Source organism: Mastomys coucha, unplaced genomic scaffold (genome assembly GCF_008632895.1).
Source record: "Mastomys coucha isolate ucsf_1 unplaced genomic scaffold, UCSF_Mcou_1 pScaffold13, whole genome shotgun sequence".
Taxonomy (NCBI): Eukaryota; Metazoa; Chordata; class Mammalia; order Rodentia; family Muridae; genus Mastomys; species Mastomys coucha.
The window spans coordinates 46864426-46877140 of NW_022196895.1; the positions used below are offsets into that span (position 1 = coordinate 46864426).

Below are 12715 nucleotides of genomic sequence, written 5' to 3' on the forward strand. Positions count from 1 at the left end.
ACCACCACCACCACCATCATCATCATCATCATCATCATCATCATCATCATCATCATCATCATCATCAGGAGAAGCAGAAGCAGCTGCAGCTGAAGCAGTAGATCACAGGCTTATAGATACTTTCAAAGGTTTACAAATGGTTTGTTAATACATGGGTTAAATATTTCAGTTTTAAATTTAAAGATATGTTCATAGATTTCACATCTATTATCATTCTCTTTAAACTGAAATGAAGACTGGAACTGATGTACTCTATTTCCTCTCAGTCTGAATTTTATTATCAACATCAATGACTTGGGCAGAAGAAGAGATTAAGGGGGGATGAGAATAGAGATAATCTCTTGCTTTACCTTCACAATGCCTCATTTTCCCAGGATAGTTTTTGATGTTAACATTTTGATATGGAGGGCAGTAAAATGTCTTTTTAAGAGTCCACATGTTTGCTGTTTGGAAAGAAAAGAATATTTGCAGTCACCCAGAGCTAGGAAAAAATTGAGATATTAGCACAGTGGGATAGTCAACCATGATTCCAAAATAACAATCAGACAAACTATCTGCTTTATGCTGGTATTTTCCAAATCCTTTTTCTAATGCTCACAGAGACTTTACTGCAGATTTTCCTAAACACTAGAAGGAAAGTTTGCTGCTTCAGAGAATAAACTAGTCTGTTGCCTCTGAGTTTAAGAAGATAGAGCAGTGATACCATGAAATGTTTTTATTCAAAGCTGCTTTTGTGTGCCACGGCCATATCTATGACCAGTTCCATGTAACAAAGCAGGCACTGTATGTGATTCCAAAGAACACTCTGTTTGTATTTTGTTCCCATAATATTCCTCCATAAATGCAGATAAATATCAAACAATTACACTAACATGTAGTAAATATCTATCCCACTGGAGCTTCATATTGTGCTGTAATTATTGTGAGTCCTAAAATATTCTAAATATTAGCACTCTCAACATTCCATACTTTATGTTTAACTACTCTGAATTTCTTCTTTCTTGCATAATTGCATCCTGAAAAAATATAAATGTTAAGTGTTAACAAGCATCACATTACTCGTGACAATAGAAGACTTTTTTTTTTGGTGACAATGGAAGATGTCTCAAAGTGGGAAGATCTGAGAGAGTCTTTTATGGGAATATAAAAGTTAAATGACAGAATCCTTTATAATCCTGCCAAAATGTAAATTCTTCACTCTATTAAGGACTAAAAGCATCGTCTGTATAAAAATGACTAAGTATATCAGATTTTAATTGGCAAGAGAATGGCAGTAGAAAGGAGACATGGCTTAATTGGAGTTTTCTCCCTAAAAGACAGAGTGGAGAGGTGTCCTTGCAATTACTTGTACCTATTAACCCTGTAATCATCTGCTATTTTCTCAATATATTGCACCAGGAAGCACTCCATACTTTAAATGCTGTGTTAAAAAAATGTTTTTAAACAAAATAAAAAGTTTTAAGTGTTAAATACTTTGCTCTTAACTTTAGAAAAGCTACAAGCATGGTGGTACCTGCCTTTAATCTCATCAACTATGAAGCAAATCTTTGTAAGATTGAGGTCAGTGTAAGATCAAAGTATTTTTTTAGGCTAGCCAGAGTTTGCTAATTATTTTTGTTGATAAGATTTACTCACTTTTTGATGTTTATTAAATTATTTAATTTTATTTTTTAAGATTACTATATAAATACATCATTTCATCCTTTTCTTTCCTCCCTAATGTCTCTCTCATATACTTCTTGCTCTTTCAAATTCATGGTCTGTTTTTTCATTAACTGTTGATCTATATATCTATATTCCTAAACACATGAATACAACCTGTTCAGTCCTCATGTTATATGTATTTATGATTGTAAGACTTACTTCAAGAATATTTAAAACATCTTACCTTAGTTTTTCATTACCTGGAATTTCAATGTATTCAACAGTTGTAAATTTTTATATTTTAAATATGAGTTAATGAATTAACATTATATATGTTTAATGGGTAAAAATGATATATAATTAATGAATTCAACTTAATCCATTTTGATATATATATATACATATATATACATATATATATATATATGGGACAAAGTAATACATGTTCACTTATTTAGGGTTGTGAAATATTTCAAAATTATTCCTTATAACTCAGAAATGAAAAATGCACTATTATCCTTTGCATTTTTACATTTTTAGCTGTTTGTGTGCTCTTCTATTAGGTCACTGAGCTTGCTTTCTTTTTGGGGGACCTTAGCTGACACTCATAGAATGGGTGTATGAAACCTGAAGAGGCTACCTGCTGTAGCCAGGCAAGAATCCCAGTGGAGCCATAGATAGAGACACCAATCCACACAAACAAAACTTTCAACCCAATATTTAGTTCTGTCTGTAAGAAATACAGGCTAGGGGATGGAGTAGAGACTGAGGGAATGACAAAGCAGCTACTGGTCCAACAGAGACCCATCCTGATGGACAAGGACCAATCCCTGACACTAGTAATGATACTTTGTTATGCTTGCAGATAGGAACCTAGCATGACCATCTTTTGAGAGGCTCCACCCAGTAGCTGACTTGAACAGATGAAAAGACCCACAGCCAAACATTCGATGGAGCTTGAGGATTCCTATGGAAGAGTTGGCAGACATATTGAGGGCCCTGAAGGGGATAGGAACTCCACAGGAAGACCAAGAGAGTCAATTAGCCTGGACCCTTTGGGGCTCTCAGCGACTGTATACCAAGCAAAGAACATACAAAGGTTGGACCTCTGTTCTCTGCACATATGTAGCATATGTCCAGCTCAGGCTTCATGTGGGTTCCCCAACAACTAGAGCAGGGGATATCCATAACGCTCTTGACTGTGGAATATGTTTCCTTAACTGGGCTGCCTTGTCTGGCCTCAGAGGGATATGATGATGTGCCTAGCCCTGCAGAGACTTGTCATGATTTGGGGATACCCAGAGCAGAGTTCCACCCTCTCAAAGAAGAAGGGAGGGTGAACGGGAGGAAGGACTGTGTGGGGGGCCCAGGATGGGGCCTGGAATTGGCAAATAAAGTGAACCAATCAATGAATCAATCAATGAATAAATACATAATTATTTTTAAAGATAAAAGTCACTCCTGTCAGAAAGCAGTAGGCTCACTGCAGATCTTCACTTTTCCTTTTGTGATTCCAAATTGAATCAGCCTCCCTTCCCGCTCTGTTCCCATCTCCACTAGATACTATAGTTCTTTCCCCTCCTAACCACCTTTCTCCAAAGCATTGCCTTATCCCAGGCCCCAGTTCCAAGGGGCACTCTCTGGAAACTCACTGGCCACTCCTGCTGGGGAAGCAGGTAAGCTGACTGCAAATTCTCACCTCTTTATTCATTCCTCCAAGTCCAATTCCCCAATCTCATCTCTAGTTCTCTGGCAGTCTTCCTTCTGTGTCTTCTGCCTACACCCTCATTCCATTCCCAGGAGACTAACTAAGCAGATTCTGGTAGAACACCCACCTTTGCTCCCCCCTACAGGCAACACATGACCACTGCATTCTTCTAAGAACCAAAGAGGAAACAGAAACCGAGGGACAAAGATCAGATACTAGCAACTAGAATTACGATCATCCTACTTCCAGATGTGCAGAAGCCAGACTAAAAACATAACCAATAGCTGCCAGGAAAATGTCTTCACTAGAGCCCAGTGACCCTGACACAGCAGGCACTGAATATTCCAACATATTCTAGACACAAAGAAAAGGCCTTAAGACAGTCTTGGTGAGTGTGATAGTGGCCTTTAGAAAGGAAACAATTTAAAGAAATCTATGAAACCACAAACAGCGAATAAAATTGTTTTAAGACCTGAAAGTTGAACAAGTGGAATAAAAAAAAAAAAAACATAAACTGAGGAAAATCTAGAAAGATTGTTTGTTCTTATCCTATTTTATTTTATTATTATCCCATAGAAGCTTGTTTGTTTCTAATGAACAATAGAAAGGAGATGGATCCAGTTAGGGAAGGTGGGACAAATTGAGGGTATTAGTAGAAAGAGACACCATAATCAATGTATAGTTTGTAAGAAAAAATAGCTACATTAAAGGAAAAAATAAATAAGAAACACTGTACATCTATTTGAAATTTATATAGAAAAATGTCATGTAGCTACACATGTAGTTTGAAAATCATAATGAATGACTCATATAGAAGGATATATTTATTTATGGTACAAAAAATTTGATTGTGACTTTTTCTGTTACTCTTGCTTCCCGAGTTGGAGAACTGCTGTGGAGATTCTGCCCACTGCTAAAGATCCTGGAACTGTTACTCTTCTTACTATTGTGATTAATTCCTACGGAAAGAACAAGAGCTGGAACATTTGTTTTGGTTTATGGTCCAGGATAGAGATCACTTTTTTTTTTGTTTTTGTTTTTTTTGTTTGAGATCACTGTTCTTATCCTTTCAACTGATACTGTGTTCCCAGGCATGGTACCAGTAGCTTGAGGCAGGTGGGTTCCCTGTGTCCACAGGCAGGAGAAAGAAGGAGGTGAATGCTGGTGTTCAGGTTTCTTTTTCTAGTCTCTTTTGTTTTGTTTTGCTTTGTTCTGAGATCCCAGCCACAGAATGGTGTCACAAACATTTAGAGTTGGATTTCCTTCCTCAGTTAACCTCATCATTCTAGACACAAAATTATCCATTGCCTTCTATTTTGTATTAATCACACTCTTTATCCTTCCATTTATTTGACAGCTCAAAAATCACAAGCATAAGATGAATACTATTTCAGTTTTGCTAATGATTCATTCATTAAGAGTATATTAATTTCTTGTGTTTGTTAGATAGGATTAAAGTTTCATCCATTCTTCAAGCCCTTCCCCCCAGATTTTGGGTAAATATGTACTGGGCCTTCTATATAGTCCTCAGCACACTGTAGATACACAGTATAGTCTTTGTTAAAATCTAGTTTTATTTAACCTGAAAAGCCACAATGTGGAAAAACAGTGACTCCCTCCATTCCTGATTCCTGGCTCCAGGAAAAACAATAAAGATATTGTACAGTTCAGTCTGATGTATACATATTGGCAATAGATGTCAGATAAATGTGGAGCACTCTGGAAGACAAATGACCGGGTAAGTGTGATTCAAGAGAAATAAGATTTTGTTGCAGTGTTCCAACAAACTAGCTATGAAAAAACAAGCTTTACAAATAAAAAGTTAATCATAAATTGCATAGGTATAAAATTGTCGGTTTGGGGCTGGTGAGAAAGTTCAGCAGTTGTGGCCAGCACCCTCATGGCCACTCACAATTATCTGTGACTTGAAAACCAGGAGGCCTAACATTCTCTTCTGACCTCTGTGTACACTAGGCACATACATGGGGCACAGACATACATGCAAGAAAAATATTCATGCACATAAAATAAAGGAAAACCAATAAAAATACAGTAAAATATTTATTTTGGCTTATTGTTCCAAAGAGCTAGATGGAACCCATAGTAGCAGGGAAGAAATGGCCTAACATTCTCTTCTGACCTCTGTGCACACCAGGAAAACACATGGGGCACAGACTTATCCAAACCCAGTGAGCAAGATAGAATGAATAGCTAGCAGAGCAAGCCTCTAAACCATCAATCACCACTCCTAGAGACACATTCAATCAGTAAGTCTGAACCCTCTAACGATGTTGCATCCTCCCTAAATAGCGCCCCCAAATGTGGAATGTGTTTAAATCCATGAACCCATTTGGGACATTTTTCATTCAAATCATCACAGTGTGAGATAATGTTACATTTTATACATTTGCTTGTGTAAATATTTTCTCAACACCATTTACTGAAACAAATGTCATTTTTGCACTTTCCATTGTTGATTCCTTGTTGAAAACCACTTGATCTATGATAGAATAGTTATTATCTCATTTCTGGGCACTATTCCACTGCACTGGTTGAGAAGCCCAATTTTTTTTACAAGAATCATACAGTTTTATCAATATCTGTAGTATATTTCAAAATCACATGGTATGATGTTTCCCAGCTTTGACCTTAAGACACCTTTCGCTACTTCAGGATGTTATGGTGCAATTGTAAATCTTAGGATTGTCTTTTTGTCTTTTATATTTTTTATAAAGCCCTACTCTGGTGTGTAGGGAGACACTACACAGACTGACTTGTAGATCATTTTGAATAGGGTAAAATTTGACAATACATATTCATTTGATCCATGAACACATGGTATGTTTTCACTTATTAATGTCTTCTGTAACTTTTTCATTACATTTTTGTGTTTTTTAGCACCTGAAATTTTCAGATGTCATATTTTTTGAAAATATTTTGTCATGGCACATTAAAATGCCTTTTTAAAGTCAGAATTAGCTTCTTAACAGGAGAAATGAGAAGAAATAAAAAAATTTCTCAACATCTTCCTCTAATTCCATTTCTCAGATATAACCAGTGCAGTGATTTAAGGTGTACCTATAGACATTTTGCTATTGTGTCTTTAAATATATTTTATGACAAAATTTGCTTATATACCTACAGGCATGTTAGGAAATTTGTATTAGCGCTTTGTATTCAAAGTTTGACTATATTTAATAGTCGAACATTTTTTTTGTCTCTTCTCTGTAGTACAGATAAAATAGCTTTGTTGATTGAAGGAAGAGTTTGACAAGGCATGAAACAATAGCTTGTACACACTGAAAGTCCATATGTCTTACCAAAAGAGAACTATTTTATAAATAAAGGATGTGCTTATGAAAAGAACACATTATATAATCACTCCAATGCCTATGTCAGGCATTCAATAAATACTCATCCACGTAGTTAGTACTAGGACAATGGGCAGTATGCAAGCAGTGTAGCAAGGATCAGGCCCATGAGATGAAATTAGCTGCATAAAGTTGATGATTAAGATATACTGCATAGAAGCAGAGGTGCATCAAGTACGTTCTTTGGTGGTCTAGAAAGCAAGTTGTCTATTAACAGATAAGTGGGTATTGTCTACTTGAATTGACAATCACTTGGGTGAGTTCAAATTTCTTTACTGAACAAGGTTGAATCCTAAGAAACATTTCTAATAACCAAAACTATGAGTGGTTTTTCCAGAACCGAAAGCAGATGACATTATTTACTATAGTGTTAGCAAATAGATAAAGTTTGTTCGGTGTTCAACGTAGTCCTCCTTTTAAATTACACACCTGTTAACATATTACTACTCAAGCTATAATATACTACCAGTCAATAGCAACAAATTGTAAGAGATACATCATTAGGAAGTTCACTAATATAAGAAAAAATAGTATATTTACACATATCCAGATCGCTAGGATGTCACTAAGAGCTTTAACCTGTGGCTCAGCAGTGTGTGATCTGTCATTGAGAAAATGTTATGAACTAATATGATGCATGTATGCTTTTAGCAAAATGTAATATCTATCAACTATTATAATTAAGTTAATACAGAACTCTCTCTCTAGAGACCTGAAAATACCTTTCCAACCATTTACTTTTCTTTTCTTTTTCCTTTTCAGTTTTAATTTGCATGTAACATCATAAGCCCACAGAACCCCATGGTTGTCATTTAAAGTAGAAACATTAATCCTGAGAAGGAATATCAGCATATTCAAGAGAGTGCACATACTTAAAGCATTAGAATCATATAAAATTTTGTGAATTCTGAAATCAAAATTAAATGCTGAAAGGTGTTTCCTAATGTCAGCGAATCTTTCCTAGCTTAGTTTGATGAATTGTTCGAGTGAAGTAATTTCGAAACTGTAGGGAATATAGCATTTTACCATACCTTGTAAGAGTTTAGCTTCTGCTTATAAGGCTGATGGGTTCAGACTTAGAATACATACATTTAAATGAACGGAGACAAGTATTAAATTTGGGGGTCAAAAATGTCAAGTAACTTTGAAAAATCCCCATGAAGGAAACTTGCCTGAGATGCTCCAGTTTTAGCAGTTGTAGTGGAGATCCTTGTCATTAGTACAATCTCCAGGATTCTGTGCATGGTGCTGAGTGCTGCTGAAGTGATCATATTCACCAGCATACCAGCAATCTCCTAAGAGTATACTCTTGAAATTATACCGTGCTTCCTTCTTGTAAGTTCCCAAAAAAGAAGTTGATATTATAAGTATTAGCTTATTAATTTGTTAAACATCAGATATTTTAATTTTATTTTTATCATTTCTATGGATTATATTATCATCTTACAAATGCAAAAGCTACATCTTTTAAAAAAATAGCTCTAAAATGCTATTGAATACATTTACTTTTGGACATCTACTTCTGGACATAGGCTTATCCTTAAGAGTGGCTTGTGGATACACTAAAACTCTGTTGGAGAAAACTATTTTTTTCCTCTGTTAGGAGTTATCAATTGGAGATAGCCTCTGGGTTAGGGATGGGGGCATTTGTCCACATCTTTTCTCTGAACTGGGACCTCATCAGACTTAGACACACACAAGCCTCGTGTATGCTCCCACAATCTCTGTGAGTTCATATGTGCATTGGTCCTGCTGGGTTTAAAAGCCTTGTTTCCTTGGTGTATATCAGAGACTTTAAAGGATGGAGATCTATAATAAAATTAGAAAAGAAAAAGATTTTTTCTTATTACTCCCTGCCTTTGGATATCTTTGGCTCTTTGAAAACCAATGAAAAGATGCCTCAAAAGATAAAAATGATAATGGATGAGAATAAGAATTCAGTCTTTCTCATGTAACAAAGATTCTTCAGTAACCCAGAACTTCACAGTTTCCCATTCATTATGCCCAAGTTAAAAAAGGAATAATGCAGGGTAGAGCTAAACAAATTGTGTGTGTGTGTGTGTGTGTGTGTGTGTGTGTGTGTGTATGTGTGTGTGTGTGTGTGTGTATTTCAGAGGGTCCAGTCTTCTCAGAGGATCCCATCTTCCCATAAGACTAATTTCCCACAAAAGAAACAGTAAGGTTTAATCTAAATGATTAAAATTTGCTCATGTCACTAGTGAAAAGCCATTGAGCACAGATTGCATGCTTGAATGTTTCTGAGTCCAGACTTTTATCACTTGATTACCTACTTTACAGTGCTCCCTGTGATCTTCTACTTCATCAGAGTCTGAGGTACTAACGAACGTGTTTCTTCTGTTTGTGTCTTGTGTTCCTCTTCAATAGAGGTAAGCTTGCATTCCTATTTAAAATAAGTTTGAATTTTCTGGTTATGTTTTGAGACCTAAAGAAAATTAAACAAAATTGAAATTGCAGGTGATGTGGCTAATTAAAGACAGTATTTTAAGAAATAAGAGATGTATTCCAGTTACAAACATACAAAATAGAGAATGATGGTAATTAAAAATATCTTAGCATTTTCTTCATAACATTAAAATAAATGTTATGTGCAGAAGATAGATGGTTGAATTTATTCACGTTTATTCCCACATAATCATGATGAAAATCTGCTTTTTCCATTTGAATGGTATATATTCGTTTCTCCTAGCCTCATTAGCAACCTAAACCACAACTAGGTTAATATCTTTCTCCAACAACTACCTGCTGTTCCAAGTTTAAGTTATTCAATAGCTATCATATTAATTATGTCTATTGGTTAAATTATTCCCATGAGTTCCATAGACATTCTTTGAAATTAAGCATTCATTTTGTGTTTATGCATATTTCATCATAACACACTGCATTTAGAAAAGCAGTCATAAAGACTGACTTTTATGATAAATAACCTAATATTCTCAGTCCTTTTAAGCTTGCTTAGTCATACTCATTTTCATAATGTGATGGGCTTCAGAATAGGAAAACTGCTTATCCAAAATGCCAGATCTCTGCTAACTCTGCCACAAGTGCAGTTGTTTCCCAGGAAAACTCTGCCTGAAGCTCAGAGAAGTAGACAGAAAAACAAACCAAAGCTACCAACCAAACAAAACAGTCTAAGAACTACTTTTATTCAGTTATTTAAAGCATAAAATTAAACTACAAATGAATAGAATGACCAATTGACTTTATAATTTTGAACACTCAAGATATGACACTGTCTATACATTTTTACTGGCAAAAGAACATGAATATATGCTACAATAGTATATTATAAAATAATTAAAAGAGTAGATGTGATGTCATATCTTTTGTGCATATGTATGTGTATATATGCATATATACATATAATGCACATGTATATAAGATATATGTATATACATATATATATATATATACATGTATATGTGTACGAGACACGGTTTGTTTCATGCATAAATTTAGCTTACTTGGGCTGAAAGTTTAACTTTTCATTCATTTCTTCAAAATTCACTCAATTTTTAACAACTAACTCTAGAATTTTTCTAGGTTCAAAGAAGACAAGACCATAGCATAAGTGGCCATAGGGAATTTGGGCCTATAAATTGAGACAAAATTACCAAAAGGGAAAGAAGAGATGTCTTTTGCACCCATATGGTGAGATTCAAAAATGTTGAAACAAAGTCTTAGCAAAGCAGTTTAGGGAAGCCACTTACGGGGAGCAACTGGAGGCATCACCATTGCTTTTCGCCTCAGTGTTATCAATGGGAAAATAAACCTGGGAAACAGAGTGACCTGACTAGAAAGGAGATGCTGGGAGGAGGACGAAGAGTAAAGACTGCCTTTGCAAACATGTGATAGGAATATAAATGAAAATGTAAAAAGAAAGAATTTTTGTTTGATAATATGTGCTTGTTGGGTATCCTTTTAGGCTGATAAAGAAATATAGTATACTTAAAAAAAAAAGGAAGGGCAAAGAAATGCTTAACTGATAGTTTCTAGAAATGAAAAAAAAAGCATTAGGAGATTAAAAAGTTTTCTTGAGAAGGAAAGCTAATTGTTTATTTGCACTTACAAGAATGAGATAAAAGAAGAGAAAAGTAGATGGATTTTGTTTAGTGAAGTTAAATGTAACAAGCAAATATGCTTAAGGAAAAATAACATTAAGGAACTAAGCAGCTCATTTTCCATTTGAAAAAAGAGCCGTTCTGTCTTGTAAGACAACAGGTTAGAGAGGGTCCTGAGACAGGACAGATTGGGACCTCATGACTCTAGAGGTCACCAGCTAACCCAAAAACCCAAGTCATCGGAAATACTCAATAAGGAGTCCCAGTGATTAGTTATCATTGTAGGTGCTTTCTACAAGGCAAGCAGTGGCTCAGTGCAGGATTCTTGGAGGATGTGTTCAGAAAGCACTTTGAAGCTTAAACGAAAGGCTTACCCGTATAATGGGTGTTATCATACTAGAAATCTGGGTGGAAGAAAGATTCATAATGTAATGAAGGAAGGAAGACTCCAAGAACAAAACTTCCAACACTAAAGATTTTGACCAAGTGAGTGATGAAATTAAAAAAAAGTTAGTTCATGTTGAAAGTTTAATATACTGGAATGAAACGTTTTGCAAGCTGGTGACAGAACCACTATATGTATAGTGTTAGTGTACTGTGTCCATTAAAATGAGTTGACATGTTAAATCAAAACCCCCCTCGAATCAAGAGGTGACTATGTTTAGAACTAACGCTTTTGAAATGGTCATAAAGTTACGGGGAGTTTAGTGTACCCCAATTTAATATGACTGTCCTCTCATTAGGATTTGGACACAGATACACACAACTGAAGACCAAGTAATTGGGAAAAGCATGGCCATCTGCAAGGCAGGGAGTAACGCCTCCAAAGGGACAAATTCTGTGAGCCCATTGATCTCTAACTTGTAACCCCTAGAACTAGTAAATAGAATTCATCCTTTTTTTCCACTTCTTTTATCTCTTACTTCTAAATGTAAGAAAATAATTAACTCTCCTTTCAAGGAAATTACTTAATCTCCTAATGTTCTTTTGCATTCTTGGAATGTTATAAGTTAGGAATTTCTTTGCCCTTACTTTTTTTAAATAGTAGTATTTCCTCATAAATGTAAAATGAAACCCCTCAAACACATATTGTTAAATAATGAGAAACCTTTGATTTTAAATCTTCACCTATTTTCATATCAAATTTTTTGCAAAGGCTCTCTTTACTCTTTGTCCTCCCTGTCACCTCAACACCCCTCCAGTCTAGTCTCCTTTCTACTTAAGTCATTCTGTTTTCTTGTCTTATCATCCCATTGAATGTGGTTTGTCAATTTTTTTAAAATTTATTTATTTATTTTATGTATATGAGTACACTGTAGCTATACAGATGGTTGTGGTGAGCCACCATGTGGTTGCTGGGATTTGAACCCAGGACCTTCGGAAGAGCAGTCGGTGCTCTTAACCGCTGAGACATCTCTTCAGCTATGGTTTGTCAAATTTCTATTGCTCACTTTAAGGCTAAAAGCAATGGCAATGCTTACAGTTGTTCCCGTTTATTGTATATCCTAAACTACTTTGCTCAGATTTCATTTCAGCTTTCAGAATCTCATCATATGGGTACAGAAAACTACTCTTAATTAAGCTACTCAGATAGTGGTGTCCTTTAAAAGCCATAGCAAACTGATGCAATTCGTAGTATCATCCCTGAGGACAACCACTAAAGAATCATTGTAAAGTGACTCTTATCTTTTTACATCACATGGGCAATGAGAAACATTCTTAAGCAAAGCAGTTGTAACAAGGAAAGAATCATGTACAGAGTTAAAATATGTTGTAGGCTAAGTGCAAGCAACAGGGATAGGAAAAGGAAAAAAATATGCTCTTGATGATGTATAATATCAATTATGTTTGATGTTATAGATTAAAATAAATAGTATTTAAAATATTATTTGGGTACAATAACTATGATGATG

At 35.2% G+C, this 12715-nt stretch overlaps 1 long non-coding RNA gene across 2 annotated transcripts in view; it reads right to left on the reverse strand.

Moving 5' to 3' along the window:
• Nucleotides 1-358: 358 nt before the first annotated feature.
• The window catches only part of LOC116087648, a 77610-nt gene continuing 65253 nt past the window's right edge, over nt 359-12715 (reverse strand). The window contains exon 3 of one of the 2 annotated variants that reach the window (XR_004117538.1): nt 359-443. This is a non-coding gene — a long non-coding RNA (uncharacterized LOC116087648). Of the gene's footprint in view, nt 444-9098; nt 9125-12715 lie in introns of those variants that run through there. The other variant, XR_004117539.1, reaches the window with a different exon arrangement.